Genomic DNA, 23,204 nt, shown 5'->3' on the forward strand with positions numbered 1-23,204 from the left:
AATGCTTTCAGCTCCGCAGATTGATTGCTATAGTAGAGAACTGTCCAAAGAATTCATCAGTTAACTGTAATTTTTTTTTAGAGTGGACGTTTACTTCAAACTTATCACAGGAGAAAATGGGCTTCACCTGCCAACTCGCAGGGGTTGTGTCATCTGGGGCATTCCCCATCCTCCTCTGATGCTAAACTGCAGCACACTATTTTATTACACATTGATATAAACTATGTCATCTATAGATGGCATAATAATAAAAAAGAGGATATTTTCCCTGTTAATTTACTGTATGTTATCATTTTATTTCATAAAACATATCAGTTAACAGATAATAACATAAAATATAAATTGAAATCTACCCCTTCGATCAATGACTGTGAACCAAGCACACAGACATGCTGGTGTGTACCCCCCTGGCAGGAACCACTCTTCCTTTAGCTCCTTATGCCCTTGTTTATATGAAAAAAAGGTTTTAAAATGATGCAAAAATGACCTGGAGGGGCTCCAGACTACATAGCTGCTTAGTGTGCTGAAAGCCTCTCAGTCTCATTTGCATAATTTTAAAGCCTTTTTTCATAAAGACAAATGCATATAGAGAGAAAGGAAAGATGCAGTCATCCTGCCCTTGCAGCTGAAAAACACCCCCATATCATGATGCTGCCACCATCATGTGTCAGTGTTGGGATTCTATTTGGCAGGTCATGATCAGCAGCCGGTTTTCTCCACACATAACTCTTAGGACTAACACCAAAAAGTGCAATCTCTATCTCATCAGACCAGAGAATCTTATTTCTCATAGTCTGGGAGTCCTTTATGTGTTTTTTTCTTTGCAAACTGCATGCAGCTTTTATGTCTTGCACTGAGGAGAGGCTTCCCTCAGAATACTTTGCCATAAAGCCCCGACTGGTGGAGGGCTGCAGTCATAGTTGAGTTTGTGGAACTTTCTTCCATCTTCTTACTGCATCTCTGGATATCAGCCACAGGGATCTTGAGGTCCTTCTCTATCTCTCTTACCAAGGTTTAGTTTGGCTGGACGACCAGTTTGAGGAAGAGTTATGGTCCTTCCAAACTTCTTCAAATTAAGGATTATGGAGGCCACTATGCTCTCCTGTGCATAAGAACCTCAACCAAATCAGCCCATTGCCACAATTCTGTCTCTGAGCTCTCTGGGCAGTTCCTTAGACCTCATGATTCTCATGTGCTCTGACATGCACTGTGAACTCTGAGGTCTTATATACAGAGGGCTGTACCTTTTTTATCAAGTCTAATCAGTTTAACCCAGATGGAGTCCAATAAAGGAGTAGAACTATCTCAAGAAGGATCAGAATGAAATGGATAGCATGTGTGTTAAATATGAATGTCATAACAAAGGGTCTGAATACTTATGACCATGTGATATTTCAGTTTTTTCTGTACAGATGTGTTGCAGAGTGTACTTTTTTGATCTTACCAATTGGCTGCAATGAAACAAAGAGTGAACAATTTAAAGGGACCGGAATACTTTACGTACCCACTGTATAATCCCTGTAAACATTGACAGAGCTGCATAAATGCAAAGACTCAGCTACATGTTCACAAATACAATGACTGCAGGCTACAGCTTACACTTACAGATTATTATACTGACACTTTCAACTACTTTCTCATCCAGAAAACTGCTGTACAAGTGTTACTGCTCCTTCCTCAATTTTATGGTATTAAAATGTCTTGTTTCTTAAAGAGAACCTGTCAGACACATCTTTTTCCCCCAAACCAAATGTGAGTTGCTCTGCATGATCAAGAACACCCAGCTGACTCAATCCAGTGGGGGGTTCATTTTATATTCCACAGGATCGGCTAACTCATTTCAAAATCGTGATGCAGAGCAATTCACTACAGTAAATGAGGTAGAACCGTTTTTGAGAGACTGGGTGTGCCTGTTAGACTCCCTTTAAGTGTTGAAATTAACTATCTACAGTATCTATGAAAGGAAAGTCTGAAGAAGCACAGCAGGATTGGGTGCTAGGCTATACGGCCTCTGTTTGGGGTAATCAGTATTCATCCAAGGAAGAGTGAGCAGAGAGTAATCTTTTTATTACATGATGCAAGGTTTTGGTGTAATGCACTGAAACATCACATGGTGGAATAAAAAGATCAGCCCCTTCTTCACTATATTCCCGAGTGATCACTTTTCCTTATGTATCTATCTATTATCTATCTGACAGTTACCTCAGTGTACACACTTAGAAAGGGAGGTCTGCTGAGTAGGACCACTCACTGGACTTATTATAACAATTTAAATTTGAATAAATGGAATAGTACAATGTTAGATAGAATTTATCCCTATTAAACAATATTTCAATCTGCTCAGATCCTCTTGCTCTATAACTTAGGTATCCTGATCAATGTGACAGACTCACGTTAAGACAGTTTATTTAAAAGATCTACTTTTCCATGTTGCTAATATAATGCCAATATATTCTGCAAAGGACAATGTGGCACATTTACTAAGAACAGTGCAGGTCTAGTGACACAATTCTGTTGGACTAGTGACACAATTCTGTTGGACTTTGTGGCGCATGGTCCGTCTGAGCACCGGAAAGCCCATTTCAGTGCAGAAATTTCAGTTACATGTAGAATACAATACAATACTATACAACTTTATTGATCCCCTGAGGGAGAAATTATTTCAGCTGCGGAATAGTGCAGCTGTGCCACAAAAATTTGCATACGCCAGAAATGTGTCTCTGTGCAAGCAGTTTACACTGAAAAGAACGTGCAAAGTCTGAGGGAAAACTGGCGCCCGGCTGTTAGTAGATGTGCCCCAATGAGATAGTCCTCACTCATGTAAATCGCAGCATGTTATAGAGCAGAAGGAGCTGAACAGATTGTACATGTGTCCCTGTAGGCAACATGTTATAGAGCAGCAGATTACAAATTTAGCTTGATTGAAATTTTGGTTTGTAAGAAGCTATTCTTATTGTAAGAATATGTACCCAATATACTGCTTTAAAAGTATAGGAACAATTTTTTTAAGACCTGAAGTATTATGTGAGACATTTTACTGCTGAGTAACTTTAGGTTTCTTAAAGTTTAGTAATTACAACACAGTAAACAACACATTTGCAAAATATGCAAATTTTCCATCCATTATTCCGATCATTATTCACATCAAAAATGATGGGTAAGGGAAAATTGATCTTCAATGTACAATTCAATATAACTGGCTGTTTACCTGCTCGCACTAAAGTCAAGAATCAGCAAATCTCACACGATTTCAATGCCACTGATCTCAAGGCTCCAGAGCTACAAAATTGTAATTTACATACATTTAGAGGCAATGTATCCATAACCTCCCTGAGCTAATGTGCTTTTAAGACTGTTCTAAATATAATCTTGCAGCAGCCGTTTTTATCATTCTGGAAGAAGACCACAGTCGTAAATCTGATCCAAATATAGTTGATGACTAGAAATATTTTGGGGATAAGAACGCTGTATAAACATTTTTATTTAATATAAACTGTCATCAGTTGATAAACTCCATTCAATACAGTTCAGCGACACATTGCAAAAGTTAGAATTTTGTCTTGAAGGGAATGTATAATCACTGACACTGTTCAGCAGACGTTACATTATCATCATATTCAAGATCACAATGAAAGGTAAATCCTGAACATAAATGACATTCAATCATTGCAAATCAGTGACAATCAAGGGTCACCTCCTAACCTTTCCTACACGGTCATCGGAGCATGCCCACAACATACTCTGTAAGGGGTCATGCACACAAGAAACGGCCAAGTGTAATCAGTTTCCTTACCTGACAGCACATGGCTGCGCTAAATGTAATACTTTTTGAAGGATCAATTCACACATTTTTTTCACACTTTTTTTGTGTTTAAAGTACAGCATGTCCTAGTATGAACCATCTTCACTGACTGGTTTGTACAATTAAAGTCAATCAGTCTGTGAAAAACTGGTTGCCAAGATACACTCAACAAGAAATCAACTATATTTCTTGCTCAAAACAACCAATAACAGCACAGCATTCTCAAGACCATACAGGCAGTCCCCGGGTTACGTACAAGATAGGGTCTGGAGGTTTGTTCTTAAGTTGAATTTGTATGTAAGTCGAAACTGTATATTTTATAATTGTAGATCTAGTAAAAAAAATTTTTGGCCCCAGTGACAATTGGAGTTTAAACATTTTTTTCTGTAATGGGACCAAGGATTATCAATAAAGTTTCATTACAGACACCTTACAGCTTATTGCAATCTGGGACTATAGTAAAGCATTCAGAAATCTTCACCAGAGGTCAGAAGGGTCTGTCTGTAACTATGGGTTGTCTGTAAGTTGGGTGTCCTTAAGTAGGGGACCGCCTGTATTGTGGAATAAAAGCTGTCTTTGGTGGCTATGGGCAATGCCAGTTAGACAGTTTCATTAATTTGCTGCTATGATCTATTTGTCTGCTGTAAAACATCTCTAATCTACTGCTGGCTGAGAAGAGATAATGGGTCAGATTTATCAAACTGCCTGGCAACCAATCACAGCTCCCCTTTGAAATATTCATGAGCACTGGTAAAATGAAAGCTGAGCTGTGATTTGTTGCCATAGGCAACTAGGAATATTCTGACTTTCAGACACTTGATTAATCTTCCCCAATATGGCTGCTCCAAAAAATCATGTACAGGAAAAAAAATAAAACACTATAACAGAGATCCAGAGAGATCCAGAGAATGGGGGTCTTATTCTCAGTAGTAGGTGGAGCAGCAATCTGAGCATGTCCTGAAGCTCCATTCTTGGAGTGTCTGAAAATTCTGAGCACAACGCTCACCTATCTCCATTACTCCAATTCACTGTTTATGTGAGTGCCTGAAAAAGCCAATGGCTTTGCTTGGCAATTCCCAACACTCTTACAGCCATTAGTGAGAGTGCAACCTCCATTATCTGGATCATTGGGAGTTTGCTCTCATGGTCAATGGAGATTCCAGGAATCAGATCCTAAACAATCAGCTTTTTATTTAAAGGGAACCTGTCATCGGAAAATTGGCCTAATAAACCACGACCAGTATGTTGTCAAGCAGTTGAACAGCTTCTAGATGATGAGGAAGAAAAACAATTATTAAGAATTTACCCACTGCAAAACTGAGAAGAGCACCAAGATTCACCAAATGCAATTCTTCACAAATGTATCTTATACAACAAGTCTTCCAAAAAATTACAGCAAGACTAATGAGACGGCGCAGGAGAAAATAAGAAAAAAGTCCAAAAACAACAATTGTCCAAAAGATAAAAAATTATTCACCGCTTCAACATCTGTCAGCTCCACAATGTATATGGGTATATGCTCTGTCTCCCAGGACCAGGGTTCTCCACTTGTCTCTTCTCTCCGCGTTAGCGTACCTTCGCGGGTTGCTGGGTTGCTTGAACGGCACAGTTACTTCCGGGTGTAGATCCTCAGTCTTCCGACTTGAAACCGGTACCTCCTAACTGTCAGTGCCGTCAAGCTCCAAATGTTTACGGTTCCGTTCCCATAAGGTAATAAGACACGAAATAGTATAGCAAGTTCTTATAATCAGAATAAAATTGTTTAATCAATATACTCACCAACAATTGTATAAAAAGGCCTTCAATGTGAATTTTAAAAACGCATGTTCGGTCCTCCATGCCTGACTGAGAGTTTCGACTTCATGGCTTCTTCTGGGGCTTACCGGCGTACGTAAAAAGTTAACTATTTATAGTAATTAGTCTATCACACATTGTGATAGACGGGGGAGAACCCCGGTCCTGGGAGACAGAGCATCAGAGGTACTGTGCAAACTAATCTAAACACCTCTAGAGTGTGCCTGCCCCATATACATTGTGGAGCTGACAGAGATGTTGAAGCGGTGAATAATTTTTTAGCTTCTAGATCATGTTTCTATCATGGCCCAGCTTGGTGGCATCATCCAGAAAATCAACTTTGAAGTGAGATGCAAGTTAGATGTATGAAGTCAGGGAGGCGGAGAGTTTAACACTGAAGTCAACCTTCCCTGTTTCTTAACACCCCCTCCCATGTAATTGACATCATGCGCTGGATATCTGGTCAATGATGTCTCTGGAGGCAGGACTATAATTACAGTAAAGGGGGGTTCTAGGGAAGGGAAAGCTTGACTTTAGTGTCGAACTCTCTGCCTCCTTGACTTAAGGATATGGTTACCCACCCACTGCATGAAACCATCATGTTCTCTGTGGTTGCTGGGGCTTTAATGTGGTAAACAGTCACTTAACAACCCAGTTACTGGGATATTTTCTACATCGGGTATTGGTGGAGGTCTGCAGTGTATGTACAATGTGTCTTTAGAGGTAAGCTAAGAATTTGGTAGTTTGTTGCACTCCTTTCCATACACTGTTGTACGTTAGAAACTGGCAACAGTGAAACATGCAATCAACATTTACTTAATGAAGCAATCCAATATTCTTTTTTTCCATAGCCCATTACGGTGTTACTGATTGGCTGCATACTCTTATTACAAAAAAATCCCCACTTGTGTTAGATTATTATGTAGATTTTTATATCTCGTCCTAGGTTAAGAGGTGTTCCTCTGATTTGTGCTTAGCATTGCTATTTGGCTGCCATTCAACCTTGGCTGTCTCTCATAAATAACACCTTATCGAATTCAGTGATTGGCAGCAGAGGACACAGACAAGCTTAAACCCTTGATATTAACACTGCTTGATGCGTAATGATTTAAGATTGCTAATCTCTTTGTACGGCCCTGTAGATTTCGCAAATACTGACAATAGAAAAACAATATTCAGAAATGAGTTGAATAGATATCTTTTTGAAGTAACCCTTCTACCAATCCCTTAACCAGAAGAGATTCTCCATGGCAGAATTTCTTTTCCTCTATACATTTTGCAGACCACTTGCCTCTTCTCATATCTTGTTTTTATTGAGTATTTGTTCGTCATCAAGTTACGTTAGTTACAAACAGAAAACAAGAACATTTTTTTACTTGTTGTTCACGGTTTAAGTAGCAAAATCTTAGCATGCGTCCATATCTAAGAGCTTGCTTCATCGCTATGGCCTATCAACAGAGGCAATATACAGGTCCAAATTCAAATGCCCCTCTAGCCATTTAATTTATATAGATATATAAATAGACCGAAGTAAATAAAGGTGACATTTAAAATAAATTGTACATTCTATTGACATTATTGATACAGTACTGTATATATTAATGTAATACTTGGTGGATGATGAGTTAATAGCAGCATAACGTCTCTCTCTATATACATATATGATTAACTTCACCTCTGCTTGATGTGTTCCTTACTGGTGTCTCTTGGTCCACATTTTGGCAATCCCACTCTCATGTTATAAGCAGGGAAGGTTTGGGACTTTTTAGTAGACTCCAGCATGTAAAATAAAAGTACAGTAAAAGAAGCTAAAATGTGCTGCAGAAATTTACTAAGCAGGATTAATTTATGCTGCTTTTTGATTTACTGCACACGGCCATCTGAGGTTAAAGGCTCAACTGGCCTCATGTTATATTCAGCACTGTTCCTCTTACTCCAATTTTGAAAAGTGGGAAGGAAAGTTGGTGTGTTTATCCTGTTATGCCAGATATATTCCAATTCTTAAAAGGTAAAGTGGTAGTATAGTAAAACTGACCCTTCTCTCATTTTGTCTGTGCCTAACTTATCAATAGGAGAAACATTTCAAGGCGGTATCTACTTCGGGAATTGCGGGCGTTGTGGACTGATGCCAGTAATGTGAGATATATATTTTATGGCTGCTTAATTTCTTCCTATGTGTCTATCAATCTATCAATATGGATGGAAACACCAGATTAGAATAGAAACATTTGAGTGCTCAGTGTAGGACATAACCTATAGTTTCCATATTAAATAAACTTTACTGCAGATCATGGATGTGTGTCCTGTACTTAATATTCTACTGACTTCAGCAGAAGTATCACCTAGTTATAATTCTATCTATTCTATCTACATCATACGTTGGGTACAGGATAGATAGTGATAGATAGACAGACAGACAGACAGAAAGACAGACAGACAGATAGATAGATCCTATGGAAAGTCCAGATCAACTTCATGGGAAAAGCAGGCTCCTTAAAAGGAGGGGTGCAGCGCCCCCATGAATCCATCAAAAGACCCCCAACAATATAGATAGATAGATAGATCATTTCTCACATTCTGTCCAGCTCAGATTTTATTGACATAATTGGTTGGATTTGTAAAATGCCCGGTATTTATGCATCCAAACATTGCTAAATAACGTAGCTTGCTACCAGCTGTCATTTTTGGAACTACTGCATAAGATACTCATTGGAGACATAATATCAATTTACCTAGTGCCAACTGGTAGAAGTGCAATCATTTACTAGTAGACTCTCCAAATGATGCTAAAGAGGAGTTGTTGAACTGTGGTGTCATGGGCAACTTCTAAGCAACCAATTATAGTGGCACTCGCTGTTTTGCTAGAAATGTTCAGTATTTTGACATTTTGTAATTATGTAGATGTTCTATGTTACTTAGACTTCTTTTAAGGTTAATTTCACAGCCTTTTTATGCTGGAGCCCTGTATGTATTCAGGCTGCAAACTCTCTTGAGTGTGATATAGTCTGGCAGTGATACAAATCATAAGTCCACAGTTGCTGAGATTTATCATATGGCATATGCTTTGAGCTGGCCATACCTCAGATATTGGTCTGTGCAGCTATCATTATTATTAAAGACTAGAAATGTGTAGATCCGAACTTCCCATTCAGGTTTGGGGTTCAGGTTCAGCAATCGGGTTCAGCCAATCTGGAATATTTACACCTCTTGCTATGGCTGCTCGCCTTGGCCAGGACATGGGATGTAGCTTATAGTCGGCTGAAGAAGGGGAGAAGGAGAGTGCTCCTCACCCCTCACTTCTTCATCGGGAGCCGAGCAGAGCAGTTGTGCTTACCATATATTGCCCATGCACAATGCACTTCTATGACGGCCTTATGCTAGCTGCTATTTGTGCGGTTAGCTTAAAACCGAGTATTTTTCATAAATCTGCTCCATTATTTTTTAAATAGCTACTTTAGCTATAAAGCTAATACATTATATAGAACCTGGAAGAAAAGGCTGGAGAAATGATTACCAGAAACCACCGGTCTCCCTGGAATTCTCTTTTCTCGAGTTAATTTTGTAAACTGAGAAACCCTGACATGTATTCCAATAAGTGCCTCTTCTTATTAGTGAGCAACCCATAGATTTTGGAAGCCCTTTAACCTATTGTATAATTTAAAGGTAGCCAAGAGAATAGCCAAGAATCCCAATAAAATGTTATTGTTTTTAGGAGTGTGCACAACGTATCAATAAGGTTTTTGCTGACCCAGCACACACACAAAAAGCAATTTTGATTCCCTCGACTCAAACAATATAATTGTGATACATTTGCTGTTAATCAGCAATCATACTGGAAGATATGGTAGCGCCTCTACATAAATCAAGTCAATTATGTCAGCACGACCATACTTAGTCAGTTAACTGCGATCAGCAGTTTAGTCAAAACCTGCATTTTTTTCTAATCCTTTGGGGGCTTTTTATTTAAAAGGGAAAAGAAGTGCTCAATGAAATTGTCCCATTTATCATATGTGATTTGTTGTTTGACTGACTATGCAATGCACAGCACTAGAATTATACCTGGTGGAATGGAAGTGGAATATCTGCCATAATGTTGTAAAGATAATAATAATGATTAGATAAATAGATGGATAGAGATATGGAATGATTGTATATGATGTTCAGAAGATGACACAGTCATATTGTATGCACGGATATGTACAAAAGCATTCAGAGTGCATACAATCAGTATCCATGTGTAGACAGAGGAGGCCTATGGGTACCTCTGTGGCACAAAGGATCCTGACTGCAAATTTGCTATTTGACCGTGCTTGTGACCAAAGTAAAATGTGTCCACCCATAACTGTGCTTGAATTTAGGACTCCAAATTTTCTCTAAACAAAATCAATACCAAATTGCAAAATGCTGACTTATCAAAAATCTATGAGGACAAGAGTAATTGTACGAGGAAAAGAATCAATGCTAGATTTTTTTTGCACATTTGATTTCGCTTCTTTAAAGGGGCCTAGACTGGAACAGGGGTAAATCATCTTTTTGGACAGATCAGTAACATTTTAACAGACTCCTTCATATGCATATCTTGATATATAAGTATAGAATACAATGTGGCTCAGCAGTAGACTTAAAGGGATATTCCAGGAACCAGTATAATTCATATACAAACGAGTCAGTAAAATATAAGTTACTATGTAATTAGTTGTTATTTAAAATTTTGTTCCCCTTAGCAGACAAATGCTGTTGACCTACAGTGTAATGAAGAATTAAAATGCTACTGGCAATTTCATCAGTCCGTTGATTTTCTCCACATATAGCAGACACAGGATAGAAGATGGCCGCTGGTCACATGTCCCCATCCCATGTCCTGCACCTGCCTGGGCAGGTCATGTGATCTTTACTATGTTTGTCTGTAGTCAGTTGGTTGCAGTGCATCCAGTATGGCCGGTGTTTTGGTGATGTGCAGTGATGGCAGTTACACATAATTACTATGGTAACAGAGCAGGACAGTCTGTTACATCATCACTGGGGGCAGAAAATAAGAGGAGGAGGAGTTACTGAGAACTAAAGGATCAAGGGACTTGAAGGTGTAATGACTTGTAGTTTCCAGTGGCAGCCATCTTGGTTATAACTTCACTTACTTTAGATAGGCCATAAAATTTTGTGAATCATAAAATTAAGCTATTTAAGCTCCATTTTGTAACTAATAACATTAAGTTTTGTGATATTCATACCAGAACGCCCATTTCAATGACGATTTGTGTTGTGTGAATAATAGTGCAGTCACAACATAAAAGGGTCGCGTGCGACACATATGTGTTGCAGACATTTCTTAAATACCTGTGCAAGCAGTTTGCCCATAAAAGAATGTGCAAAGTCTGACAGAAAACTGGCTCAAAGTCACTAGTAAATGTGCCCCAATGTCTTTAGAGAACATGGTCAGTATGCAATTTATTGTACGTGATTGGCTGAAAGATCTAGATGATTTAAAAAGACCTGCACCCGTGTTGTCATCACATGGCCATGAAGCGGTTGTTATCCACAGGAAGTAAACAATGAATCTTCCTGTTCAAGGACAGAAAACAGACATCTAAAAAAGAGTGAAGGATTGATATAAAAAATAAAGTGCAAAATTGTATAACTATTTCTTTACAAAGAAAATTTTAATTGTTTCCTGAAAGTGGACAACCCCTTTAATTCTACCATAAAGTTTAAAGAGTGGTCGAACATACTTTCAGGTATTAATAAATTATCAAATAATGGTCAAATATGCTGGACCTGATGCTCATACTAGAGTTGTAAAAAATTAGACTTCCAAATTACTAAAGTTTTACTGTTGCTCTAAATTTTAGGAAAACTTCAAAAAAACGAGCCAGTATTCATATTGCATAATGAATAAATTCATCTCATGTTCTCTTCACTTTGTACAATATACCTCTTGGGTTGCCCAAGTGCAAGCCCATTCAACATTATGTCAAATTTGGTGCAGTAAACCAGAAGTAGAATGTACAATGACTGCATATTTTCCCTCTAATTTTCCTATCCCAGCCACTACAGCAAAGAGAATTAACAGATGTATTTTAAGGGAAAATGTGCTTGGTGCATAATGGAGTGAATGTTCCTTTTTAATTACAAGGTTTCTAATTGATATTGGTCCATTTTCTTTATGATGGATGATATCTGCAGCTGGAAGGATGTTTTAGAGCAATAAATTATTTGGTTACAAGAAGAAATGCAAGTTAACTCTGTAAATTATGTTTTTTGTCTGAATAATTTGAACTTAATCTGAAGCTACAAACAAACAAATGTGTTATCAGCCTAAGCTGCAGAGGGTTTCACGTGTGAGCACAATAATGGACACATTCTTCTTAGCTGTGTCTCCTGAAATCAATTCACAGTTGTACAATGTTCTAAAGTTAAAACAGTATGAACGTAATGATAGCAGACAAAGCGAATGTGCAGTGAAAATGTGAGGGAAAATGTTAGGTTCCTGTACATGACAAGCGCCTTGATAAGCCTAGTTGTAGTCAGGATAAGCTTGACTACCACGATACCTGAGGACAATTTATGTGAGAAAATAGTCTATATGGTCCCCTTGGGCAGTACTTGCAGAAGCATACTCTACACTTTCATGGCTTCTCATAAGTCAGTTGCACTTTCTAGATGATAGCTACTTTGTACTTATGGCAGTTTTAAAGATTTCTGTCCCCAGTAACACCATATATATTAAATAATCTAACATATGAAGCTAAGTGTATGTGTTTGTTTGTATGTTCGCTAAAGTGATGCACATCATCACATTTACAATCACAAATTTTTTCACATTCAGCTCCTGTGACTCAGGGAACATCGTAGACTCTGCACTTTAGCCACAATTGTTGAAGAGGCTTTTGATCATCTCTTATACTCCAGTCACATCCAGAGCTCCAGTTATCTATCTATTATTATATCATCTCAGATGACTGCAGCTCTGGATTTGACTGGAGTATCAATCAGCAGTTATATCATCTCTGATTCTCCAGTCACTTCCAGAGCTGCAGTCTTATATCTGCAATGGCTTTTTGAATTCTCTCCCATAATCCCTCACTTTAAGTGATGAGAAGAAGACTATAAGTGACTATAACACCCCTCCATGAGACACATTCAAGGAATAACTCTAGGGGGGCCAATGTGTAGACACATGGTGAAATGCACTTCAGACCACTGTAGGGCTGCCATCTAATATCCCCAAATCACTATAGAACCACTGCCAGGTCCTACAGCTAGTACATCATTTTCAAAACATGGTAAATCATTGGATATTTCTCAAAGCACTTTGTCACTGATCATTTATTTTTAGAGAGAGCAAGCACATTGGCCTATGTTCACATTTGTATGTTGTTTATTCAACTTTTCTGCTCCAATAATAGAAGCAGGAGAATGAAATTGGTATTTTACAAGATCTATTACACCAGCAATAGTCTGCTGCATTGTAATGGGTCTGGTGTGTTCCTTTTATGGTTAACTTGAAAAGTCAACAGAGAAAACTGGGACCATCAGAGCACCAACATGGCAGGGGATATGCTTTCCTGGAGGAAAAAATAGCATCACTCCAGCTAAACCATCAATTCTTCATCAACCTGAAAAGCCCATTAGAGAGAGGAATACTAATGGCTAATCACAGTGGAGAGGAAAAAAGGGATCCAGTAGCTGGCACTGCTCACACCATAATTAGCAGGCACATTTGGCAGACAAATAGCAGGAGACCAGGCGTTAGGGAAGTCCAACCAGCCGGGGTGCACATCTAGTATACACAGTCCAATGAAGCAGAAAAAATTTAAAAAATGCAGTACTCACCGGATTAATGTAGTACAAACTTCTTTTTATTGAATCAGAGGTGACAGGACAGAGTGAGGAGCTGCCCCGCAAAGGCGACGAGCGTTATACACACGCTTTCTCAAGCCTTCTCAAAGGCTTGGCGAGGCAGCTCCTCACTCTGTTCTGTCACCTCTGCTACAATAAAAAGAAGTTTGTCCTACATTACTCCAGTGAGTGCCGCATACTAATGGATAATGCCCATCATTTGATTTGATTCTTCTTTTCCACTGGTAATATTTTTATTAAGTAATAAAATCAAAGAAAAAGGAAAAGATAGAATTGATGGGGTATATTTTTCATTACAATTTGTCTTTGTCTTGATTGTCCATGTTCATTTCCATTTTTGTTTTATCTGAATTCATCAAGTGAGTCTATGTATGATGTTTTAATGTTTTCTTTTTCTTTTTTTGATTTGTCTCATAATATTGTTTTTTTTTCTTTTTGCATTTCTCACAAAATGTTCTTTTTTTTCTGGGACACATGTCCCTCTAAAGATCAGTTGGTTTTGATAAATTTGGTAGTGGTTTTTGTCCTATTTCTACGCCAGGGGTGACTGTAGTCCTTTTGTGCCAAAACATGTGCCATAATGAAAATGTGTGCCAAATCGCAAATCATGAATTTAGTTCAGTATTGTGAAAACTAGTCTAAGCAAATAATTAATTTTCTGCAAGCAGGGTCTATTTTATAGTGAGTTTGCACTATCCTTTGTTCATTTGGCCCAACGGAAAATCTCAAAGACAGCATTTGTACTACAACTGCACCAAAACAATGACAAACATATGAAAAACATAAGAAATTATTATCTGCAGTTTTCATATGAATGTAGAGCAATTCCTAACTTGAGAGGGTCAACAGAGAAAACTGGGACCACCAGAGCAACATCATGGCATGGGGAGTGAACAGGTTCCTGGATGGAAAAAAGCATCAAAAAAGCTAATGCCCATCTTTTCTCCTAGTAACATTCTAATTAAGTAATAAAACAAAAGCAAAAATAAAAAATATGGTCTCTTGGAATTATTCCTACATTTGGTCTGAGTGTAACTACCAGATTTACAAAGACGTTTGTTTTGGAGCAATCCTGAACAAACAATCCACGACAAACAAGACAACAATAACATTGTAATTGTAATTTTGCTATGGTTCTTTCTTCATGCTGTTAGTAAACAACTGTTCCAAAAATGTTTCCATGTGACAAGGGATGAAGCAGCAATGAGTAACATCCTTCCTACACAAAAATAAATGAGAAATCTGTGCAAGATGATCAACAGATCTCTTGGCTCCAAATTCTGGGAGTGTACCTGCACCATCTGACTTTATATGAATAAACGCTAATTCCCAACCTACAGAAGTTAATGATCTTAAAAGGATATTAGAAATGTATTGATTGACATTGTAAATGGCAATATTAATCATATAAACTGCATAATCCTGGTTCAGATAAGACTGAATCTTGCAGATCTCGTTCATTTTATCAAATGTCTAAACCTTTATTTTCTCATTGGGTATTTCTGTACCAGACTATAGGGGTTGCTGTCTTGCCTAAATTTCTTATAACTGCAGTTGTTAATAAACTGTCCTCATGGTCATAGAGAACAATAGACTGAAGCCAAATCATTGTGGTCTATAGGAGAGTATAGGTATGCTTTGTGCAGAGAGGGGATGAGATATTATCAGAAGTTATTTAATGATAGACCAGTGGTGTTATATATAATTATATACAGGGGTGCAGCACCCATAATGCGAGTTGAGATTCTCACCTCAGGCAGCACCTCCTTGTGGTCAATTTGGGGGCAGCAGGTGGCAGGACTCAGCGTACACTGGCCGAGCTGTAGTGTAAGCCAGAAAATGCCATGTTAAGATAATTATTACTGCGGCATGTCCTAGAGGCTGGCTGAGAGTCAGTTGGGCAGGAGAAGGGGGGAACGGCATTGAGACTAAAGGTTTGCTGTGCTGCGTGCAGGACCTCTTGGGGTGGCTTTGGCAAACTATGCTGTGCGTGCACAGGCAGCGCACAACCGAGTCGTCATAGCCGTCTATGGGGTGGTTTATACAACTGCAAAATTTGCGGCCGAATTTGTTACCTTCTACATCATCACCCTGAAATGGAAAATGCGCCCAAATGTCTGAAGCGCCACTTTTTGTAACACGTGGAATAAAAAGCGATCAAAAGGTCATACAGCCCCCAAAATGGTATCAATGAAAACATCATCATGTACAGCAAAGAAATGACACCTTAGACATTTCTGTACGCCAAAGTATGAAAAATGTATTTGTGTCAGAATAGGGCAAAATAAAGAATTTTTTTTTTGTATAAAAGCTTTGTGGATTGTGTTTTGGCTGCTGTGGCTGCTGAAATGCCTCCTAGACAACAAGCATGTCCCCCTGCCCCCTTTGACAATGAGCATGCTCCCCTCCCCCCTTAGCAATGAGCATGGCCTCTCCTCCCCTTTAGCAATAATCGTGTCCCGCAAATCTCCTTGGCACCAAGCATGTCCCTCACATCCCCTTGGCAAGAAGCCCTTTTTATGTGTGTTATTCCTTTTTTTGTCTTCCAGGACTGTGCCTGCTATGGACTACTTTGGATTCGATGGACTAAAATGGACAACAAAGGTGTGTCTGCATGCGGGGGTAGGCAGTGTATTTTTATAGTTTGCATCAGGCAGGAGAGAAGGTAGGTTCACCACTGTATAGAAAGATAGGTCGTTAAGCAGAGAGGAGGAGATAAGCTATGATATCCTCTATTGTCAGTAATGGTGCAATGATTGGATAGTGGTGTCTTCTGTATAAAGGACATTGTATAGGGAGGGGGAGAAAATCAGTGGTGACCTCATCTATTGTCCGTAGTGATGTAATGATGTGTCAGTGTTACTTATATAGAGGTCAATGTGTATGGAGGGGGAGTCGATAATCTGGGACATCATCTATTGTCAGTAATAATAATAATTGTTAGTAGGGATGTCAGTGGTGTTGCCTATATAGAGGTCATTGTACAGGGAGGAGTAGATAAGCTGTGACATCATCTATTGTCAGTAGTGATGTAATGATGGTCAGTGTTATCTATATAGAGGTAATTGTGCAGGGAGGGGAGGAGATAAGCTGTGACATCATCTATTGTCAGTAGTGATGTAATGATGGGTCAGTGTCATCTATATAGAGGTCATTGTACAGGGAGGGGGAGGAGATAAGCTGTGACATCATCTATTGTCAGTAGTGATGTAATGATGGGTCAGTGTTATCTATATAGAGGTAATTGTGCAGGGAGGGGAGGAGATAAGCTGTGACATCATCTATTGTCAGTAGTGATGTAATGATGGGTCAGTGTCATCTATATAGAGGTCATTGTACAGGGAGGGGGTGGAGATAAGCTGTGACATCATCTATTGTCAGTAGTGATGTAATGATGGGACAGTGTTATCTATATAGAGGTCATTGTGCATGAAGTGGTGGGGTAAGCTGTGACATCATCTATTTTCATTAATGATGTAATGATGGGTCAGTGGTCTTACCTATATAGAGGTGCAGGGAGGGGGAGGAATCATTTATGTTCAGCATAAGAATGTGTCAGCCTATTATGTGATTCAGTTGCAGAGTAAAAACTGCAGGAGATTTTATGATTAGGTAATGCATAGATAATGCCATATATAGAATATTTTTTAAAAAATATGAAAAAATAAAATATATGTAGCAGAAACATTTTGTTTCAAAAGTGTCATCTTTGGTTACACATTCCCATTAAATCATTGTAATTCTCTGGGGCCTATTTTCAAAATGGTCTGTGTTTCAAGATCTGTAAAACATTATTGATTAAGATTTTGATGAAGTCCCAACCTCCTGTCTTTTTGGCAATAACTCCTTGGCCTTCTCATCCACCCCATATAAAAGCAGAGCTCGGTGGCAGATCAATACAGCCCAAATTCCTTGCCACAAGTCTTTGCAGCATTTAACCCCTTCATCCAGATATTTCAATTACATTGGGTGAGGATCCAATCTCTTTATATATAAGCATTATATTTCTTGGCTAAATGAGGCAAGAAGTGCTTGAAACACAATACAATAACTTAATTAAAATTAATTGAAATATAAATGGAATGACATCAGAGCGGCTACGCTCTAGACAGCTCAGTTGAAAGTCACTGCTTGAATACAATGTGTCTGCTGACTCTGACTCCAATTCAATAGCTTTGTGTTATTTTGCTTTTTTTCACTCCCTCCTAACAGAAACATTTCCTCTGGTCCTAATTATGCTCCTTCTTTTTATAACTGCTGCATCTGGCAATCCTTTTCTCAGTCTATTTCACTTGCGCCTGATGCTTGCTCTCCTTTCCTCCAAATGCAGAAAATCTGAGCCTAGCAAATCAGCTCACTGCTCTCTCCGCTCATATGTGCTACAATATTCCCATCTCTATTTAACATCTGCTAAACTCAGGACCGGCAAAATACAATCCAGGATTCTTCATTTTTTTTGTCAAACAACCTTGGAAGAATTAGCATCTAATGGTCTTTAGGTTTACCAGTAATATGGAAGGAAACCTAAAAACAAGACAGAATTTTCAAAACGACACATTAAACTCAGCCACATGTTATAAAACCCTCTAAGCGAAAAAAGATCTACTTTCAATGCAGAAAAATACTGTCTCTGTAATATCTTCCAACCCAGTAGGTAGAGCCAAAGGCAACAGACCCAAAAACAGTAAGGGGTAAACGATGGATTGATGTTCTGTTATACACATGGAGATGCCCAGGCAGGAGACATTGTTGATTCTATCAACTTCCTTAAACACGACTGAGGTTCACAAATTGGATGTCAAATAAAATAAGGGGAGATGACAAATGAGAAAGCGAAAGACTTGGCCGTTCTGAGAAAAGAATGTGGCAAGAGTTTCATGAACTGATGTGTGGTGCGTGGAGGAAAGGTCAAACCACAAGCAGTCCTATCGAGGTTTATGGCTACACATCCATTAAAGCATCATCACATCTTATTACTATGATCACTGTCAGTTGATAAATGCTCTGGATTCAGAATTGGCGCTGATATGTAATTGCTCTACTTTTGCCACAGTTTGGGGACCAAAATACTTTGATAAATGACCCTGCAAGCTGCAGAATCAGCTTCCCAAACAGCTGCATCCTGTTGGATGTAACCTAGAGAGTGTGAAAAGATGATCTGTACTGAGAAGGGGGATTCTCCAGGCCTGGCCATGGTGCCCTGGCTGCTTTCATTTGTAAAAGGAAAGCTTTTCATTACATCCTTTCCTATAACACACATATTTTATATTGTAGAATTTTAGATTCCAGTAGGATGTCCAATACATTCTTCCATATTCCCCACCATCACTATCAAAGTCTCTCATGTTGATCTTAATAGACATTTATTTATTTTGTAAATTAAATGTGATTGAAAGATGGAAAATCATAAAAATATGCAAATCTGTGAAAGCAATGGCTTAATGCATGTATTGTAACCTTCACATACTGGTAAAGGGTATTGTCCTGGAAACTCCTCACCTCTCGGTGTCCATGTGCACATCAAAAAAAAAATTGATAGTTTTGAATATACTTAATTGAATGCAATATATTGTAAATAATTACAGATACAAGAGGTTCCTTGTGAAAAATCCTGAGCAGTAATGGTAAAATAATGCAGTAATCTGTGGATTTCTCCTGCGTAAAATTAGTATTAAGAAAGGCATTTACATGGTTTAATAGCCACACATAACAGACACCTCTTCCTGGCAGATGGCAGTAATAGGAGTCTTACAATAATTACCGTTGCATATACTACCCATGGTTACAGATAGGAAACTATCATTCAAGCAGACAACATGCGACTTCTAATAGGTAACAGGTTGGAAAATCAAGCGGCCAGCCTAATGTTTAAGCAATTTGTATTTATCCAGTGGGATCTATATTATGGCTCATTTGGTCATCTGCACTACTTTGTAATGAAAAAGATAATTGGTTCAAGTGCTCCCTAGAACTTAAAGATTTGGAACCAGAAGAGTTAAATACTGGAGTGTTAATATATAAAAAAACTCACTTTATGGCTGAGCTGAGCACAGCACTCCATGCTTAACATAACCCTTTATTTAACCCATCCATTGGCAAAGTTACGGTTCCCATGAATGACTATGAGACTGTATTTACCCTGCACTGGATTGACCTAGTTGAATCTATGTGCAATAGAAACACAAGACAGTAGAAGTATCCAACCATATCCAGCAGATTATTAGAGACAATAGCAGACAGCACAGACCATGTCATGTTGCATATATTCCCATGAACTACACTAGGCTTCTTAAGTTATGCCAGTCACCGAAAAAACCCTCATTCCTTGACATGACTTGGTCTGTGAATTAGCAGATTATCACATCTGCATGGATAATGAGAGGATTGTGTCCTCCCTTTAGTCTGGAGCTCATGGTTTTTCGGCCAGACTACTTTATTCTTCATTCTAACGTCATCTATGAATAAAAGCTATTGGATCTTAACACAGCGGATAATCAGAGCGAGAAACAGATATGCATGGAAGACTTCTGCTTAAGTTCCTTACATGTAGCTGTATTTCTATGTATTTCAGTGCAAAGGGAAGCTCTAAGTGAATCAGATCTTGCTTTCAGTTAAGCAGGCGGGTTGCAGGGCTCATCTACCTGTCTGACCAATCATCTATGCAGATGATACATATATTAATTATGCTTTAGATATTCAATATTCTTCTTGCATTGATTCATCAAATACAAGTCTCTTGATAGTTGTTAAAATTAATGAAACAAATAAGCAGGGAGAAAATAGCGAGAAAAGTTATTTATAGCTTTGTCAATTAGGTTGTATAGGAAATCATCCCAGCACCTTCCATCTCTTACCTTGTACATGTGTCCAGGATCAGCAATCAGAAATACTCAAGTGAGCCTAATAAAAGGATGGAGGGATGCTGAACTGAAGCATTGTGCAGTACCTTCACTTAATGAATAAATGCTCTGTTGTTAGGGAAGCCTGGATAGCCAGCAGCTCCAGCAAGACTCCGAATTTACAATCACAGCCAAAAAAATTAAGAGATACATCCAGAAAGCAATCTAAAAAAATCAGAAAACAACTTAACGTGCCAAAAGCCAAAATCCACACATTCCAAGACAGCTTAATAAGACAGAAATCCCAGTGAAAGGAAAGTGGGGAGGGGGCTGAGGAGGAGAAGCTTTGAATAGATGCCTAGAAGGAGCAATCAGAATGAACAGGTCTTCCACTGGCTCTTGTCTGTACATCCAGGAGAAGCAGCTAACACCTCCCGTGCCCATATATGGTTTCTGCAGCAGTTCACTTGGCTTTGTGCAGTACGTGGACCATGTACGAGACAACACTTGCTTTGGTCCAGCCACACAGCATCCTCTGTGATGGATGCTGCTGCTACAAGCAATGAATGAGGCTCCAGCTCTGTGCACTCAGAGCAGGACTAATACTGTGTAACATTCTCTTTTCTATAGGAAAGGGATAGATGCTCCAGAGCAATTGTGTTATGCCCTGAAATATGTCAATTACTCTCCCAAGTGAAATGGGCAGCAATAGTGATAAGGATTTATGGGCCCAAACCTGGAGAATACCTTCAAAATAGCTGATTGTACTTTTATGTAGAGGCTAAGCACTCACTTGCAGACACTATTTACCTATGTGATTTGGCTGTAAAGGACTATCCATACTTTGTTTTTGCATAAGATATGGCATAACTTGGTGTTAGCATCTGTCCCTTTACAAGGTTTGGTACTGTGCTTGTATAAAGCAAAGTTTAAGTTGACCCTAAGCATGTTAACGATTTTATGGCTTTTGTTGTCTTCAGTGCAATAAGTTAACACACTGCAGGACATCATATTAAACATTGCTACCATCTTTGGCCATTCAACATCTGGCATAGGAAGGAAAAAGATACTCACTTTGATCATTGCATAGGCAACATTATAAGTACATTATGGCACGCATATGCCAATTTCTCCAAAATTACTTACAAATCTGTTCAAGTTGGGCTAGTTTACAAAATAGAGTGTGACATGTGTATGACTGATCATGACTATCATTATATTTTTTGGGATGTCATGTGCATATTCTAAATGTCTTCACTGAAAAATGTCAACAGCACAAACAACTAAGGTTCACTGAAGCCCATCTATCTAAAATATTCATTTAGCCAGAATGCACAACATTTTGGGTCATCAAATTGAGCCTTTCTTATTCATTTATAATTTGGAGAAAACACCAGTAGTCAGAAGCAAACCATAGAATCCTAATGATAATGCTCAGATTATGTTGCACAAACAGAGAAAAGATGACTTGGCATTCCTTATAGGTCAAAAATTAAGGAAAATTTATTTAATCCAGAATAAAGAGTATAGCAATCCAACAAAAAAAGGCACAGATTGCAAGGTATAAGTAGAAATGGAGATGAAATGCGGTGCTATGACCGCTGGAGCAGGTGGAAAGGAGAGATGAGCGCTCAAGTAACCTACTTGTGCACCCATATATGTATTTTTTCCAATATATGTTCAACAACCAAACATAACTCCTATAGTTCCTGAATATTTTTCCAATCCTTTGTTGCCAGTCATCTAAGCCTTCAATGCTTATTGTCTGGGAATTAGAATATAAAGTATATTAGAAAACTGTAACAATTATCTCTGCCGAAATATAATACCATTGTAAGAAATACAATACATGATGTAGAGATAGCTTCAAGGTAAGAACAAAAAGGGGAACATGATCAATAACTTTAAAACTTATCCCGCATTAAAAAGTAAAAAACAACTACTGCGCCATAATTCTCCTTTGCAGTGAAGTCTTGATTCATTTGTCAAACTTTGCCATTTGCTTATGAGACTTCATCTGCTTTCTACAGCAATTCAGAGGCAGGGATGTTTTTTCGTATTGACTTATTGTTTTTGTTTTCCTCCCCTCCCTGTCGCAGTGTGAATAACTTTTGATTGTTACACCTCTAAAATCAATTTAGTGATAAACAGTGCCATCACTGTGTGAAAGGTCCTGGAAGAGCAGTACTGTCATTATTAAATACCCTGTGGCACATATTCTGGTATTTTCTAGAAAAAGGGCACTCAAAGTTTACTTTAACGTTTGAGAATTTATCCTAAAGAACAACTAAACAAGTTTGAAACAAGTACTATATGTGTGTAAAAGCATTAATAACATGATCAGGAAATATATAAGGAAGAAAAATAATTAATCAGGACAAATGTTATTCCCAGACCCATCCCTATGATCCCTAATATACATTTTTTTTAATTCTAACATTATATATGACTCATCAGTGCGGGAATTTTTCACAACTTTGGCTTTTTCTATTCCCCTTATTCTAGTCTCTCTAGCCTGAGACAAATACATTGGGGCACATGTATCATTTGTTTTCCTTTGGCTAAAGTCAGCATACTACAAATTTGCTGCTTCTTCAGACCCTGGCATAGTCGCAAAAATTCACCTAAAGTCTAAAAAAAAAGAGAAAAACAGATCAAAATAAAGATGTGTCCCCCATTATGTCTCAACTGAGACTATAAAGTATAAAAAAGTAGTAGAAGAAACCAGATAAGTATTTATACTGTATATATATGTTGTTGATTACCACTGAAACATGGGGGAGTTTGGATTAATACAATGCATGATATAGCAGTCAGGTGTCAGCTGCGGGTGACCGGACAGGGCTCTCGTGCTGAACCCTCTCCATAGCCGGTAAGTGTTTGCTGCATATTAGAAAAAAAACAAGCACCCA

The 23,204-nt window shown here is 38.4% G+C and overlaps 1 protein-coding gene across 1 annotated transcript in view; it reads right to left on the minus strand.

Annotated features, from left to right (window-relative positions):
• The window catches only part of NLGN1 (neuroligin 1), a 489,783-nt gene extending 468,941 nt beyond the window's left edge, over window positions 1-20,842 (minus strand). Inside the window, exon 1 of the mRNA XM_072142782.1 lies at window positions 20,308-20,842. The gene's annotated coding sequence lies outside the window, so the exon portion shown is untranslated. The remainder of the gene's footprint in view (window positions 1-20,307) is intronic.
• Between the last annotated feature and the right edge of the window lie 2,362 nt (window positions 20,843-23,204).

This window comes from Engystomops pustulosus, chromosome 3 (assembly GCF_040894005.1).
Source record: "Engystomops pustulosus chromosome 3, aEngPut4.maternal, whole genome shotgun sequence".
NCBI lineage: Eukaryota > Metazoa > Chordata > Amphibia > Anura > Leptodactylidae > Engystomops > Engystomops pustulosus.